Below are 17,291 nucleotides of genomic sequence, written 5' to 3' on the forward strand. Positions count from 1 at the left end.
GACTTAGCCGAGTTTAGCAAAAGACTCGACTAAAACAACGCGTCGCAGAACGTGCTATCGTGTTATTATAAAAGGGTCACCTAGCTAACTCATGGTGGTCAGATGACTGATTCAGGCCAAAATCTACGAAAACTATTCTTCAGAGAGAGAAATCAAGGCAAGAAGGGTAAAAAGCATAGAATTCAAGGGGTATAATAGTAAATAGTTTCAGCAGACAAGGATTGGTGAGAAGAAGTCCTAAAACTCGACCAGTTCTATCTAGGCTTCGTCCTACAGTCGACCTGGCTTTGATACCACTCTGTAACACCCGGTTTATAAAAGAACATAAACCGAGCAATCATATACGTGCCAGGATCAAGTCACACGTATATACAACAGAATGAACAGTATATCATAGCACATATCACGTAAAAAGATATAATAAAGCGAATACGAATGTTATTTATTACAATAATGACAAAATGTCTGATACAGCGGAAGCGAAGTACAAAATACGATAAAGCTCTCTGAAACTGAAGCAGGGCGCCACAGGGACGTCGACTGGGAGACGAAGCACCTAGAAGTCCTCGTAGTCCTGGTAGCGCTGGACGAACTCCCTCGTGTCGGCAGGAACTGAGCAGCAGTAGCGTAGCCAAGAGGAAAAAGTAGAGAAGAGGCAAGAGTGAGTACACAACTTGTACTCAACAAGTATAACACAAACTATGAGGCTCTAGGCTGGCTGACTCAACTGCATTAGCTTTTAAGTGTTGGCAAAATTTTATTAAAACTATTTACTACGAGTTGATGAATTACCATTAACCCAGTTACATAGTAATTAGTCAAGTTTAATCATGTAACTACTGAGAAACCAAACCAAAACCAAGCCACCAAGGTAAACCCCGAGAAGCACCTCCCTCGTCGGAAGGAGATAACTTCACTAATCAAAAGGAGGATCTGGGCCGCTCATAACCGTGAGCACGGCTAGTATACCAGTTTTACACTCTGCAGAGGTTGCACATCTTTACCCACAAGTCGTGAGCTACGCCAGTTGTTCATCACACTTCCTTAGGTGAGATGGCCAGCGACTCACTACGAGGCCTTTAGAAAGAATCTCGTTGGTAAGGCGTAACCGCGAGAGTTAGGTCGGCGACGATGGGGCCCACCTCCGGGGGTACAAGCACAGGAGCGCAATCCAAGCACAGACCAAGCCGGAGGAGCAGGGACCATTGAAGCTTACTACTCTTGCCCCGCAGGTAAGTTACTCCAAACCAAAAAGATCTAGTTATTACGCCAAGTCTATCCCATTCTAGCCTTGTGGTAGCGCTGTTGTCCCAGGTTGTCGCTCTATGAACCGGTCCTTATGGAGAGTGGCCAACCAGGCAGTAAGCACCGTGCTGGCCCCCTAAACCATGTTTCTAAAAAAACATCTTTTAATGAGAAGTGAGCCACTCAAGCCACACAGAGTGCCACTCTCAGAATTAAGTTCAAGTAAACCATTAATCAAATTAATTAAAAAGGACCAGAGTGTGTTATAGCGCAGCAACCTAGCACAACTAACCAAAAATGCAAACCCAAAGGTATATATAAAGGATATAACTGGCTAGGAAATCCTTAAAGGCATACAGTATTAAAATGCAGTATGAAAATGTATTTAAAGGTGATAGGTTGTTCATGTTATACTTGCCTTCCTCATACTGTTCCTGCTGCTGCTCAAACTGATCCGAAGACGGCTGCTCCGGGTACTGGTACTGAGGCTCCTCAGATGGATCAACGTCTACTCACGAACACATGGCCAAAACAATGCACAAAAATAAGCATACAAGCAAACATTATCAAAAACTAAGAAACAGTACATCAATACATAAAAACAGCGCACAAAACTACTCTAGAACTATTCTACACGTTACAACGATCGCGTGGACATAAAGAACGCTAAAATCGGAGCTAAAACGCATATTCTAGGCTAAAAACTAGTTCTAGGGGCTTATTTGTAAGAAAACTGGAGTTTCAGGGGCTTTTCTGCTAAAACCGAGGGCCTAAACGTAAAAACCAGAAAGATCCGAGGGCCAACGCGCAAAAAGACCCTAACTGGATGGAGGGTACAAAATCTACAAAGCTCAGGGGCTAAAACATAAAATCAGGGGCGGATTTGGAAATACTTTTACACTAGTAAGGACTACGGGTTGATTTCGGGGAACTCCGGGGTCTCTTTTGTAAAACATGCAGGCGCTGACCGGTACTTCTCTGTTTGACTCCGGGCCGATCTAATCCGGACCGTTGATCTGCGATCGGACGGCCAAAGGGCGGTTAGGCGCGCGGGGCGGCGGCGCGAGTCACCGGAGACGGGCTCCCACGGCGGCGCTGCGCCGGAGGAGCGGTCCGGGCGCTACAGATGGTCGTTGGGGCCGCTATCTAGTGAAAAAGAACAAGTGCGACGCGATTAAACCACTGGAGGGCACGGGATGGCCGATTGGGGCTCGGACGGGGCTAGCCACGGCAAGGGGCGGACCCGCGCGGCGGCGGAGCGCCGATGACCGGCGTTCCAGCACCTAGGGTGCGCTACAAGTCCTAAAAGTTAGCGCAAAAGAACCAGGAGAGGGCGCGGGTGCTCACCGGGGTTTGAGTTTAGTCGGAGAGGCCGTGCAGGGGTGGCTGCCGTCGATGTCCGGCGGCGGCGCACGGGCGGAGCTTGGGGAAGGGTCTATGCAGGCCGGAGAGGCTTCCAACTCCCTCGAGCGGGTGCGCGGGTCTGCTGTGGTCCCAGAGAGATGGTCAGGGAGGCCAAGAAACCCACGGTGGTGCGGAATTGCGGTGAGAAACTCACTCACCGGCGACGGGTCTTTGGCGAAATTTGGGAAGAAGGCGCGGTGCAGGGGCCGAAGATGTGGCCGGCGTGAAACTTGAACCCGAGGCGATCAACCTCAGCTACTTGCGGCGATGGAAGTGCGGTGGAGCAGACGGGTCGTGGCGGCGCAGGGCTCTGCTCCGCTCTGAGCTTGGAGGGCGGCGCTGCTAGGGTTTGCGGCGGCTGCAGGAGCGAGGATGGGGAGCAGAGGGGTCGCGGCCGTACTTATAGAGCGGCGGGAGTTTCTTGGCGTGCGCACCCGGGATGGAAGGCCGGCGGGATTTGTGGCCGGGGATCTCGGCCGAGCTGGCGAGTCCGTTGCGCCGCGGAGGGGAAAGAGCTGCCAGGCGGGCCCGGCGCGTCAGAGGCGGTTGAGTGGGCTGAGCGCGCGGGAGTGGGAGCGGGAGCTGCGGGAGCAGGCCGGCGCGAGCAGGAGTTGGGTTGGGCCTGGGTGAGGAAATGGGCCGCAGGCCTAGGAGAGAGGAGAGGGGAAACTGGGCCCGCGTGGGATTTGGGTTGGGTTTCAGGGCTGTTTGGGCTAGGCCTTGCTGGGTTGGGTTTGGGTTTTCCTTTCTATTTCTCTTACTTTCCTAAATCTAATTCAAACAAAGTTTGAATTCAAATTTGAATTTGAATTCAAACCACACTCAAATAAAATTATGCACCAGCATGAATGCAACAAAAATTTAAACCTATGGCAAAATTTTAATACTTATGAAACAAAAATTAGATTAAATGCCAACTAAACACAATAAACCTTAGAAAATTTACTAAAGCCAATTAATTTATTAATAAATACTGAAATTTAAAATTAGGGTGTTACACGCACAGACGGCGTCGGGGAAGAGGTCGAAGCAGAGGTGCGTCAGGCTCCTAGATTGCACAAATCGACTTCGGAGGTGCCGGCGGCGGTCGTGGGTCGAAAAATCCGGCGCAGATGCGGCTCGGTCCGGGGCAAAGGAGCTCGAAGAAGATCCAGGTGCTCAGGCGATCGTTTTGCGGGGGTCGTTGGCGTCCGTGGTGAGGTGGGGCGGCGTGCGCACGGCGGTGCAGAGGAGCGGCGGCACGGCGGAGCAAGGCGCGCGGCATGCTAGGGTTCTGGAGGTGGCGCTGGTGGATAGGAGAGGGCAAGGGGTGCGGCGCGGGTGGTTAAAAGGGGCAGGGCCGAGGATCTCGGGATCGGGGCTCGGGAAGGGAGGCTGCCGGGATCACGGCGAGGTCAGCGGCTTCTGTTGCGCGAGCGCGTCGCGGGGAAGGGGATGACCCCGACGTGTGGGTCCGGCCGGGCAGTGAGGGGGGGCGAGCGCTCTGCGGGCGCGAGGCGAGTGAGCGGAGGCAGGCCGCGGCGTGGGCCGTGCGGAGCTGGGCCGAGCGGGATGAGCCGTCTACTGGGGCTCGGCGCGGAGGGGATGGGGCTGGGCCGCGAGCGGTCGGGCCGGGGTGGAGCAAGGTTTGGGCCGAGGATGCGGGAGAGAAGGCCCATTGGGCTGGGCTACGTGGAGAGAGGGAAACGGGCCATGCGGGGCGAGTGAGAGGGAGGGGATGGGCTGGCTTTGGTTGAGGGTTTTGGGCTGGGTCCTCTTTTCCCTTTCTTATTCTAAATCTATTTCCTATTTCTATTCTATTTCTAAAACAAACAAACAAAGTTTGAATTCAAATACGATTTGAATTCAAACCACACTCAAAAAGTCAAAACTATGCACCAGCATGAATGCAACACCAAAATTTAAACCTATGATAAAATTTTAATTACTTGAGGAACAAAAATTAGATTAAATGCCATTCTAAACACAATAAACCTTAGAAAATTGAATAAAGCCAATTAAATTTATTATTAAATAGGAAAAATTAAATTAGGGTGTTGCAAATCCTACCCCCTTACAGGAATCTCGTCCCGAGATTCTGGGCTGGCTAGCAAAGAGATTAGGATATGTCTTCATTAACTCCTCTTCCTTCTTCTGGCAAGTCTTCCGGAAAGACATCCGAGAATTCAGACACCACGCGAATACCATCCGTGGGTCTAGCTTTCATCTGATGAGGAAAACCAGAAGGCTCTGTAGCACTAACTGTCACCTCTTGGCCATTAGATGCTAACAAGTGAACTGACCGCTGAGCACAATCAACTCTGACTCCCCACTTGGCAAGAGTATCCATTCCCAGAATCACATCGATACCCTTGGTGTCTAGCACCCTCAGAGCAGTGCTGAACGTTGCCCCCCTTATGGCTATACTGACTCGAGGGCTAACAATATGGGATCTCAACTCCCCTCCCGGTGAAGAGACTAGCAGATACTTCTTTAATGTGGTGGTAAAGAAACTATGCTGCTCAACATATGACTTGGTGATGAATGAATGAGTAGCACCAGTATCGAAAAGCACTGTAGCTGGATGGGAGTTGACCATGAACGTACCAATAACCACGTTAGGAGCCTTGGCCGCTGACTCGGCCGTTACGTGGTTCACTCTGCCTTGTGCTGGCGTCCTGGGCTGAGCTGGGCGCCCCTGCTATCCCGCCTGCCGTGGAGCCGGTGAAAGGCGCTTCTGTGGACAACCTTTGGTATAATGACCTTTTTGTCCGCACTTGTAGCACTTGCGGTGGTGGTGAATGGCGCTACTTGGTTGACTTCCCTGTGAACTTAACATCACATCTTGCATTATTTCTGCTGCTTGCTCTTTGGACTCCTTGTGACTGCGTGGCTGAATCACCTTCATAGTGATAGTCAACCCATCAACATAATCATGGAGAGCTTGATTCTCGACCTGTGTAACTCTAGAGCACTTAGGATCCTTTCTCTTCTGGATGGTCTGTAGCTCTTCGACCGATGGACTGTCAAGGAAAAGGGAATCTTCTGCTAGCTGCTCTTGATGAGACATCTTTCTCTTTGTACCGGAGAACAGCCTCTAGTTCCTCCTAGCTGTGGCTTCATCTTCAGTTGCACGAACTTGACGACAAGGGACGCCGTAGAATTGGCAACACGTGCAAGCTTTCTCACCATCGCCCATTGCACTGTCTCCAAGGTCTTTTTGTTCCGCCGACATCTGAGCTGGGGCAAAGAGGAAACACAGATTGGTAAGGTCAAGGAAGATCGAAAAACTCTATTATTTAAGGTTCTATCCTATTTAGGCAACATTGCACATGCATTACTGCTGATAACTCCAGATAGGTGTTACATAAATCCGGGAAAAAGGAACTATAGCATAACTCTTCTGCCTCATCTGAGAGATTCTCAAATTCTCCAGTACTATCTATAGGCCGGGGTGTCACATCCCTACCCCCTTACAGAAACCGACGTCCTCGTCGGTGACATCCTTGCCAATGAATCCCTGGATATCCTATCCTCTTCGTATTATCCTTCTTCTCAACAAACAAGACTGGGGAAAACTCAAGACATGATAAGGTAGAGAGGATAGAGTGGACGGTTTTACCCCCAACGATCTAACTCATTTTATTAATTAATTAACTTTAACTTATGACTGGTTTTCATTAAACACATTCAACAGCTAAACTATGCAATCAACCAAAAATCCAAATCAAACATTTGCATAATAACAAACATTCAAAAGTTCACACTTTAGTCGAGTTTAGCACACGACTCGACTAACACAATGCGTCGCGGAACGTACTATCGTATTATTATAAAAGGGTCACCTAGCTGATGCTTATGGTGGTCAAATGACTAATTCGGGCCAAAATCTACGAAAACTATTCTTCAGAGAGAGAAATAAAGGCAAGACGAGTAAAAGTCATAGAATTCAAGGGGTATAATAGTAAAATAGTTTCAGCAGACAAGGATTGGAGAGAAGGAGTCCTAAAACTCGACCAGTTCTATCTAGGCTTCGTCCTACAGTCGATACGGCTCTGATACGACTCTGTAACACCCGGTTTATAAAAGGACATAAACCGAGCAATCATATACGTGCCAGGATCAAGTCACATGTATATACAACAGAATGAACAATATATCATAGCACATATCACGAATAAGACATAATAAATCAAAATACGAATGTTATTTATTACATTAATGACAAAAATGTCTGATACAGCGGAAGCGAAGTACAAAATACGATAAAACTCTCCGAAGCTGAGCAGGGCGCCACAGGGACGTCGACTGGGAGACGAACGCCTAGAAGTCCTCGTAGTCCTGGTAGCGCTGAGCAAACTCCCTCGCGTCGGCAGGAACTGAGCAGCAGTAGAGTATCCCAGAGGAAAAAGTAGAGAAGAGGCAAGAGTGAGTACACAACCGTACTCAACAAGTATAACACAAACTATGAGGCTCTAAGGTTGGCTGACTGACTGCATTAGCTTTTAAGTCTTGGCAAAATTTTATTAAAGCTAATTACTACAAGTTGATGAATTACCATTAACCCAGTTACATAGTAATTAATCAAGATTAAACATGTTACTAATGAGAACCAAACCACAACCACCAAGGTAACCCCGAGAGGCACCCCCTCGTCGGAAGGAGCTAACCCCACTAATCAAAAGGAGGATCTGGGCCGCTCATAACCATGAGCACGGCTAGTATACCAGTTTTACACTCTGCAGAGGTTGCACATCTTTACCCACAAGTCGTGAGCTACGCCAGTTGTTCATCACACTTCCTTAGGTGAGATGACTAGCAAACTCACTACGAGGCCTTTACAAAGAATCTCGTTGGTAAGGAGTAACCGCAAGGGTCGGATCAGCGACTATGGAGCAGGTCTAGTGGGCGTCATCGACGAGGCCACTCAGTACGAGGGACATAGAAGCTTACCACCCTTGCCCCGTCGGTAAGTTACTCCAAACCAAAAAGACCTAATTATTACGCCAAGACCGTCCCATTCCAGTCTTGTGGTAGCGCTATTGTCCCAGGTTGTCGCTCTATGAACCGGTCCTTATGGAGAGTGGCCAACCAGGCAGTAAGCACCGTGCTGGCCCCCTAAACCATGTTGCTAACAAAAACCAATTTTAACGAGACGTGAGCCACTCAAGCCACACAGAGGGCCACTCTCAGAATTAAGTTGCATATACCATTAATCAAATTAATTAGAAAGGACCATTATGTGTTATAGCGCGGCACCTAGCACAACTAACCAAAATGCAACCCAAGGGATATATATATAAAGGATATAAAGTGGCTAGGAAAGTCCTTATAGGTATACAATATTAAAATGCAGTATGAAAATGTATTTAAAGTGATAGGTGTTGTTCATGTTATACTTGCCTTCCTCAAAATGTTCCTGCTGCTGCTCAAACTGATCTGAAAATGAATGCTGCTCCGCGTACTGGTACTGGGGCTCCTCAGATGGATCAACGTCTACTCACGAACACATGGCCAAAACAATGCACAATAATAAGCATACAAGCAAACACTAACAAAAACTAATAAACAGTACATCAATACATGAAAACAGTGCACCAAACTAGTCTAAACCTATTCTACGCGTTACAATGATCGCGTGGATATAAAGAACGCCTAAAACGGAGCTAAAACGCATAAACTAGAGCTAAAACAAGATCTAGGGGCTTATCTGTGAGAAAAACTAGGTTCCAGGGGGTTTTCTGCAAAAACCGAGGGCCTAAACATAATTAATCCTTAGTTTCAGGTGCTAACCTGCAAAAACATCAAGTGTGGACTGCGGGTTCTATTCTATGAAAAACCAGGGGGTTAGCTGCTAAAATCTGGGCCCAACTGCAAATATTTTTGAAAGCGCCTGGATTGCGGGTTGAATCAGTAAAAAGCCGAGGGCTCTTTACCCAAAATCCAAGGCCGAACCGGTATCTTTGAATCAGGCCCGTTGGATGGAGAACTAGCGGTTCAGATCTAACTGGCTCACGAGCTAATCTAGACCGCTGCTTCTAGATCGGGCGGCTCAGGTTGAAGGGGGGCGACAGCGGCCGCGCGGGTCGCCGGAGATCCAAATTCCGCGGCGGCGCATCGCCGGACTTCCTCTCATCCGGCGTTCTGGGGGCTAATCGGACTGGCGCTTGGGTCTAGAAGGGTTTTCGCACCATGCGTAAACCACCTGTGGTGATTTCGGGGTACGGTAGGGCTCTGGGCGGCGCCTGCAAGAACGACGGCGGCTCTGCGCGGTGGCGCTTAGCCGGCCGGGGCATTCCCGCTACTGGGGTGGCCTATGGGGTACAAGCTATGGTGAAAAAGCATCAGGGAGACGGGCTGAATCTTACCAAGGGCACGGGATGGTCGGAGTAGCAGCGGAGTGGTGTCGGCGGCGTCGTCTAGCGGCGGCGCACGGACGGCGTCGGGGAAGAGGTCGAAGCAGAGGTGCGTCGGGCTCCTAGATTGCACAAATCGACTTCGGAGCTGCCGGCGGCGGTCGTGGGTGGAAAAATCCGGCGCAGACGCGGCTCTGTCCGGGGCAAAGGAGCTCGAAGAAGATCCAGGTGCTCAGGCGATCGTTTTGCGGGGGTCGTTGGCGTCCGTGGTGAGGTGGGGCGGCGTGCGCATGGCGGTGCAGAGGAGCGGCGGCACGGCGGAGCAAGGCGCGCGGCGTGCTAGGGTTCTGGAGGTGGCGCTGGTGGATAGGAGAGGGCAAGGGGTGCGGCGCGGGTGGTTAAAAGGGGCAGGGCCGAGGATCTCGGGATCGGGGCTCGGGAAGGGAGGCTGCGGGGATCACGGCGAGGTCAGCGGCTTCTGTTGCGGAGCGCGTCGCGGGGAAGGGGATGACCCCGACGTGTGGGTCCGGCCGGGCAGTGAGGGGGGGCGAGCGCTCTGCGGGCGCGAGGCGAGCGGGCGGAGGCAGGCCGCGGCGTGGGCCGTGCGGAGCTGGGCCGAGCGGGATGAGCCGTCTGCTGGGGCTCGGCGTGGAGGGGATGGGGCTGGGCCGCGAGCGGTCGGGCCGGGGTGGAGCGAGGTTTGGGCCGAGGATGCGGGAGAGAAGGCCCATTGGGCTGGGCTACGTGGAGAGAGGGAAACGGGCCATGCGGGGCGAGTGAGAGGGAGGGGATGGGCTGGCTTTGGTTGAGGGTTTTGGGCTGGGTCCTCTTTTTCCTTTCTTATTCTAAATCTATTTCCTATTTCTATTCTATTTCTAAAACAAACAAACAAAGTTTGAATTCAAATACGATTTGAATTCAAACCACACTCAAAAAGTCAAAACTATGCACCAGCATGAATGCAACACCAAAATATAAACCTATGATAAAATTTTAATTACTTGAGGAACAAAAATTAGATTAAATGCCATTCTAAACACAATAAACCTTAGAAAATTGAATAAAGCCAATTAAATTTATTATTAAATAGGAAAAATTAAATTAGGGTGTTACAGCTGGAGCGTGTCCTCCCATAGGCTGGTGAAACACCTCCGGAGCGCGCCCCTCAGACTGCCTGCGCTCAAACCTCAACCTCCGAAAGCAAAATTCTACCAAGTGACCCTCCCTTTCGCACCACTCACACTGGTAAGGCTCTCTCCTGTGTGTAGGCTGTGGTGTAGGAGCTGGGGCTCTCTGAGGCACTCTGGGGGCTGAGTCCTCACCTTGGGCTTAGGAATTGGCTTACCACTAGGAGGGAGTGTATCCAATCGGTTCTTGAGGTGGTTAGGCTTGGGAACCCATACTGGCTTCTTAGGTGGAGCTTTGGGTGGCTCAGTGAGGATTCCATCCTTAACTGGTGCTGGCTTAGGAACTAGTGGAGCTATGGAAGAAGAAAGTGCACTCACACTCGGCTCAAGCATCTCACCAATCTTGCCATAGGGTTGGACAAAGTCAGAAGGAGTAAAAGCAAAACCAACCCCAACACCATCAGGACGCTTAAACTACTGAACCATCATACCCAACTGAGGCTCACGGGCGGACACCCAACTGAGAATCTCCCGAAGGTGGGTGTTCTCCTTCTCCATCCAGGTCTTGTCCTTCCATGCCTCCTCAAGCTCAGAGATCAGGCTTGGGCACACAGTACAATCAGCAGAGCAAGAGCTAGTGACTGCGGATTTCTCCAACTTCCTCAAAGCAGCACTCTTCTCCTTAAGCTCTTCTCTAAGCGCTGGGCACTCCTTACAAGCACCCAAGAGGGTAGGCCGGGACTTGAGCTCGTCCAAGGCCTTCTTGCCCTCCTCGAGCTTGAGCAAGTTCTCATCATACTTGCTCCTGAGCTCGGACAAGTCAGACATCAAACCGATGCACTGACTGCACTCATCCTCCTCCTCACAATCCTCCACAATAGGGGCAGACTGAGCAATCTCTAGAGCTAACTTAGCTTCCTTCAGCTCCTGTCTCAAAGCCCTAAACTGCCTCTTCGCATCCTTAATGATCAAGTCCTGATTATCTAAAGCAGTGTAAAGATCCTCCAACTCCTCAGGAGTGGGGTGCTCAGCACGTACCTCAGAGCTTGGCTCTGGCTGAGGTGCCGGCACTGCCGTAGAGGAAGGAGTCCCGTCGGCATCGGAGTCGATGGCCATGGTGCAGAAACCGGCCGCCTTCCCAGTGTGGAGGCAAAGGCCAGTGAAGCCCTCCATGGCCTTCTTGGAGCTCCGCTTCTTCTCGCTGTGGTGGTGTGAGTCGGAGTCGCTGGAGCTGGAAGAGGATGAAGACGTCGAACTCTGGCTGGTGGAGGAGTGATCCTCGCTCTGGGCGACGAAAGCCTGCTTGCTCTTGTACTTGCCGAGGTTCTTCTTCTTCCGCTCGTGGTGCCGCTTGGAGCGTCCGCCATCCTTCTTGTGGGAGCGCCCACTCTTGTGCTTGTGGCGGTACTCGCGGTACTCCTCGTGCCTGGAGCGGTCGTCCTCCTCCCTAGAGCTCTTCTTCTTGGGACACTCGGCGGTGAAGTGGCCGGTCTTGCCGTAGTTGAAGCAAGTCTTCGCTCGTGCTTGTCTGTTGTTGAAGGCGCGCTGGAACTTGTGGGTGATCAGTGCAAGCTCCTCGATTCCCAGTGCCTCCAACTGCTCATCTATCACAGACACAAGAGAATACAAGCAAAAACCTCCAAGAGAAGGGTCAGAGTTAGCTCCAGAAGTGCCTACCAGGGCCATCGACTTGGAGGCGGAGGCATCAGCATGATTGCCTTCCATCTTAGCTCGAGAGAGCTTCTCCACCTCTGAAGCCTTGAGCTTGCTGAACAGCTCATCCACGGTGAGGGTCTCATAGCCAGCAGACTCTATGATAGTCTGGACCTTCACCTCCCAGACCTTGAGATCAAGAGCATAGAGAAGCTTCATAGCCTTCTCATGATCGGAGTAGGCCTGGGTGCCCTGTGGCTGGTTCGCACACACCTTGTTCACAATCGACTGGAAACGACTGAACATGGTGTCGATGCTCTCACCGGACAACTGAGAAAAATTCTCATACTCCCGCCGGTGAGTCTCATACAGCCTAGACTTGACATGGTTGGTTCCCTCATGGAAATTGGCCAACCGTGCCCAAATCTCCCGGGCTGTGAGAAGGTCGCTGACACGATCGAACTCAGGGCGAGTGAGACAAGCGACAAGTGCGTTGTACGCCTTGCTATTGACCTCGTGTCTCCTGACCTGAAGTTCGGTCAGGCGGACCGCAAGGTTCACGTAGTCAGGGTCCACGCAAATCTCCCAGACTTCGGAACCTAGACTCAAGAGATAGGTACGCATGCGCACCTTCCAATAGTCATAATCGGTTCCATCAAAAATCGGGGGCTTGCCCGGTGAACCCATGGTCGCACAACGGTTTCGAACCGGAGAAGGCTATAGAGAAACCATCCCGGCTCTGATACCAATTGTAGGACTGAGAAATGCGACCAGAAGGGGGGTGAATGGGAGCCGATGAAAATTCTCGCAAATGAAACTTGGCTTAAGATCCCAAGTGAGCACCCAACCCTAAAGTCCTATGTGCAGTGCAGAGCAGCTACGGTGGAGCTACACTAGCACAAAACAACCCTAGGAACAAACGTGATCAAACGCGGAAGCAAGCACACGAAAACAGCACAAGATTCAGCACGGTATATTAACACCGGTTGAACCGACGCATAATGAAATGCACCTGTCGGTCTAACCGATGATACAGAGCCGGCAGCACGTGAAAAGCATCACCGGTTGATCCGACTCAAGGTTTTGAACTGCGTCGGTTCAACCGACGACCCTGCACCGGATGATCCGACAAAATCAAGTCGGGACGCCGGAGCAGTTGTCCAGAGGAGCAGCAAATCGAGTTCAACAGAGCATCGGTTCAACCGACGCTAGGAAACTGTGAACGCCGGTCTAACGATCAAAACTGCAAACCGTAGTGTTAACACCGGTTGATCCGATGCACGTGGAGATCTAATGCACCGGTGCAACTGGCAATGAACAGAAAACCCTAAACCTCGAATCTCCTGTTCACCAGTTGAACCGACGTGCCATGTCACGAACGTCGGTTTAACCAGTGACAAGGAAAAACCCAGTCCGACTCAGAAGCTCTGTTTTTCAGCCTGCGACTCGTCAAAGACTTGATGATTGACAGATCAAATCGAGTCCAAAGGTGCTCAAATTTTGGGGAGATGAAGATGATGACTTCAAGAACACATCCCCAAAAGATCTCCACGAAATTCCTCACGGATTGAGAGGAATCGCAGGAAATCGGAGCAAAAGCGGGGTTTTTAGGATTTTCTAAAAACTTTGTTCTTGAGGGATCGCGACACGGGGAGGATTTAGCACTTGGTTTGCGTGATTCAGGTCTCAAGAAAGGTCCTCAAGGAACACAGCAACGAGTAGAAGAATCCCGAAACCAACGAACTCAAGAGCTTGGAATAATCAAACACAAGAAGCTCCAAACGACATGAACGAGTTCGAATTCAAAGCCACGAGGGCACAAGGAGGGAAGGGCCTCCTTTCCCACACAAAATCAGTACAAGGTCTTCACAAATCCATGGCTAAAAACCTACCTTGGAGGAGAGAAGGAGGAAGAACATGGGGAGGGAGAAGAGATGGCGCCTGGCTCCTGTCTTCTGTTTCCTGTTCTGTCCAGCGCGCAAGGCAACCAGGAGAGGAGGACGCCCTTTTGTTCCAGCCAGGTCACGCCACCCACTCCGTGCCTCCCCCTTTTTCTTCTCCTCCAAGCCTTCCTCTAAAGACTAAATTACCCCTAAGTGCTAGAATTAAACTAGAAGGCCCTTAGGGGCAAAACCAGAAAAGATACATTGAAGACCATCCGACGGCTGCGACGACTTGGAGATATTTGCTTCGACCCGACGCAATCTTCCCGATGTCGCCACGCGTCCTTCTGGAATCTTCAGGGGGGCAGTTTTGGGAAAACTGTCGAAACCGAGTTCGGTGCGGTTTTGGAAGAGCCGCCAAACCTTCCCGCGCGATGTTTCCGGGCACACCCGCCAAGCCCGATGTCGCCACGTGTCCGACCTCCCGCCGGAACCCTAGCACCTTCGTCATCCATGAAGCCATCGCTATCTCTCTCCGACTCGGCCGACGTCGACGTATCCCAGCCGTTGGTTTTTCCCGAGCTACCAACAAACTCCACGCCGTCCCGCCTTGGCACCAGGAGTGGATCGCAACGCGGCCCCGCAGTGGCCCAAGCATCTGGGCCACCCTTATCCACCGCACGGTCGTCCAGTCGGGCCTCCAATGCCACCGCAAGGTCTCCCGCCTCCGCATGGTCGTCGAGCTCCCTGCCACCGCAACGCCGCCGCATGGTCCATCGGCACGTGCCACGTTCTTGTCCAAACCATCTCGCTGCCACCGCGCCATCCGTGTACCTGCACACCACAGACAAAGAACTGGCGCAATCTCCACAGAGTCGCGATTACTCACAGTTAGTCCACTCCACGTGTTGGCAATCACTCATCACACCAAGGAGCAGGCCTCCACTGCCTCTCAAGTATATAGGCAAAGTTATGAACAAAATCGAAATTGGTATTCGCTTGCTAAATGGGCTAACTTGGCTTTGTTTTCTTGTCTTTGTTGATATGAAAATAGGTTAGTATATGACTGGTTTTAACTTGCCGCAAAACTTTCATTCCGATCCAAAGTCACTTCTGAGGAGGACTCGAGCTCGTTTCGTATCACCTCGGAGACCACTCTCGGCAGCCGAACCAGTCATCGCATCGTCGTCAGCTTCACAAGCTATGGCCCAGAAGATACTTTGTGATTACTCTGCTCTGTTTGCTAACCAGATCCCCACCGGGCCCGAGGTTAACACCAGAGGGGAAAATTTTGAGATCAAAATGGATCTCATTATGATGGTGCAGGCCAGCCCCTTCCATGGCAAGGCAAATAAGGATGCCAGCGCTCATCTCTAACAGTTCCTAGAGCTCTACAGTACTTTTGTTATCAAGGGTGTATCACAAGATGCAATCCGGCTCCGTCCGTTTCCGTTTTCTCTCTTGGGGAGAGCGAAGCAATGGTTTTATGCTAACAAGGCTGTTGTGGACACTTGGGACAAATGTGCCAAGGCGTTCCTCGTGAAGTTCTTCCCGACGGGCAAAACCAATGCTCTTCGTGGACAGATTTTGAACTTTCAGCAGGCATCAAATGAGTCAATTCCTGAAGCTTGGGAGAGACTTCAGGAGTACATTCTGGCATGTCCGCACCACAGAATAGACAATTGGCTCATTCTTCAGAACTTCAACAACGGGTTGACTCAATCAGCCTGTGATCATGTGGATGCCGCTGCGGGTGGAGCTTTCTTCTCGCTGACCATTGAAAGAGCTATAGTATTAATCGAGAAGATGGTGTCCAACCAAGGTTGGAGCGATGATCGCCTCCAACCACACCTACGAGGCATGCACTCCATCAAGGAGGCCGACATGCTCGCTATGAAAATTGATTTCCTCCTCAAGAAATTCAAGGACTATTCCCAAGATAAGTCTCAAATGCAAACACTCCAAGCCTTGGAAACTCGCATGACGTGCGAGGTCTGTGGGAATGTTGGACATTCGGGTGATAATTCCCTAAAACCTAAGAAGAAGCACTATATCTCAATGGTAACAACAACGGGTTTGGTCCACAAGGAGGTCAGAGGTAGAATCAACCACGCCCATATTATCAAGGAGGTAACGGCAATTCAAATTCCTTCAATCCTAACCAAACTACCTTGAGAGATCTTGTCTACGGCCAAGCGAAGATCAATGAGTCCCTTCAAAAGAAGTTGGCTGCTACAGACAAGTCTATGGAGACCATCCATGCCAAGATGGATGGATTCTCCACTGCTATCAGGAACTAGCTGAGTTTCAACAAGATGCTCGAAACTCAATTGGCGCAACTAGCTACTGCTACCCCTGCTGCTGAATTAGGGAAGATTCTGGGCAACCCGAATCGACTCTAGAGAGCGTCAATGTCATAAATGCTATGTGGAAGGAACCACTTAGCAGGACACCCCTCAGCTACGTAGAGAAGCTTACACACCCCAGAAGAGGTGCGTGGGGCAAATTGGCAGCTATAGTACGAGAAGATCCTGGAACCCCAGTGATCAACAGCTCAATCTTCGATTGTGAATTTGATCATGCTCTGTGTGACCTTGGAGCCAGCGTCAACATCATGCCCAAGGTAATATTTGAGAAGTTAAACTATCCAACACTTTCCCCTACCACCATGTGTGTTCAGCTGGCGGACTCTATCGTGAGATATCCCGAAGGAATCGTGGAAAATCTTATGGTAAAAGTCAGGAATACCTTCATATTAGTGGACTTCATAGTCCTCGAAATTGAAGGAGATCTTGGGAACCTGCTCATACTTGGGCGCCCGTTCCTCAAGGACACAAACGCTAGGATTGATGTAGGAGCAGAAAAAATCAGCCTCCGCATCATGGGAAAGTCCATGAAATTCAAATTTCAAAACAAGAGGGAATTATTCCTGATTCACAAGGATAGCGAGAGACAGGGGTTATGGGCAGAACCCGGTTGGGATGATCAAGATTGCCATCACTCCCCTTCCAAGCCTTCTTGGGAAGATTGGGAGATTCACACTCCCCCAACTGAGCCAGTGGAAGACGACCAGAAGATCCCCGATTTCATCACCAACATATTATGTGAAGATCTGGAGATTGCCTACCCTACACCAGAGGATCATATTCTTGTGCCGTCTATGCCACCAAAGAAGAACAAGAAAATACGGCGCAGGAAGAAAAAGACGTCATCGCCCGCTACTACTTCTCCAGGTATGGACGAAACGACCTCAACCTAATCAGGTATGGAGAAAGGTCCTGCTTTTCAAGCCCTAAACCAAGAGCTAGCTTGGGGGAGGTCCCCTTCCCTAAGTCAACTACAACCTTTATTTGCTTTTGAATAAAATTTGATAAAACTTCCAAAATAAAATAAATATTTACTGCTTTATTTCCCTTTTATCATGCGCAGTAAGAATGTTTTAACTCCTTATGAAAGTTCAAATGATGAGCTTTGCTTTGTTCTGCTGTATCTGTTGTGTCTAGATTGGCAATAAAAGTTCTCGTGAGTTTAAATCTGTTGGCCATGTAAACACCTTGCCAATGAACCTGAAAGTTCCGTGGGTTGCATATGATTGATCCTAATCTAAGTTGTTTGGAGTATATATGTGGTAAATCAAGTTGTAC

At 50.2% G+C, this 17,291-nt stretch overlaps 1 non-coding gene across 1 annotated transcript; it reads right to left on the reverse strand.

Annotated features, from left to right (window-relative positions):
* Positions 1-15,216: 15,216 nt before the first annotated feature.
* Positions 15,217-15,323, reverse strand: LOC120646546. Its single transcript, XR_005664450.1, has one exon. It is a non-coding gene; the product is annotated as a small nucleolar RNA R71 (small nucleolar RNA).
* Positions 15,324-17,291: the final 1,968 nt, after the last annotated feature.

The sequence above is a fragment of the Panicum virgatum genome, chromosome 8K, assembly GCF_016808335.1.
Source record: "Panicum virgatum strain AP13 chromosome 8K, P.virgatum_v5, whole genome shotgun sequence".
Taxonomy (NCBI): Eukaryota; Viridiplantae; Streptophyta; class Magnoliopsida; order Poales; family Poaceae; genus Panicum; species Panicum virgatum.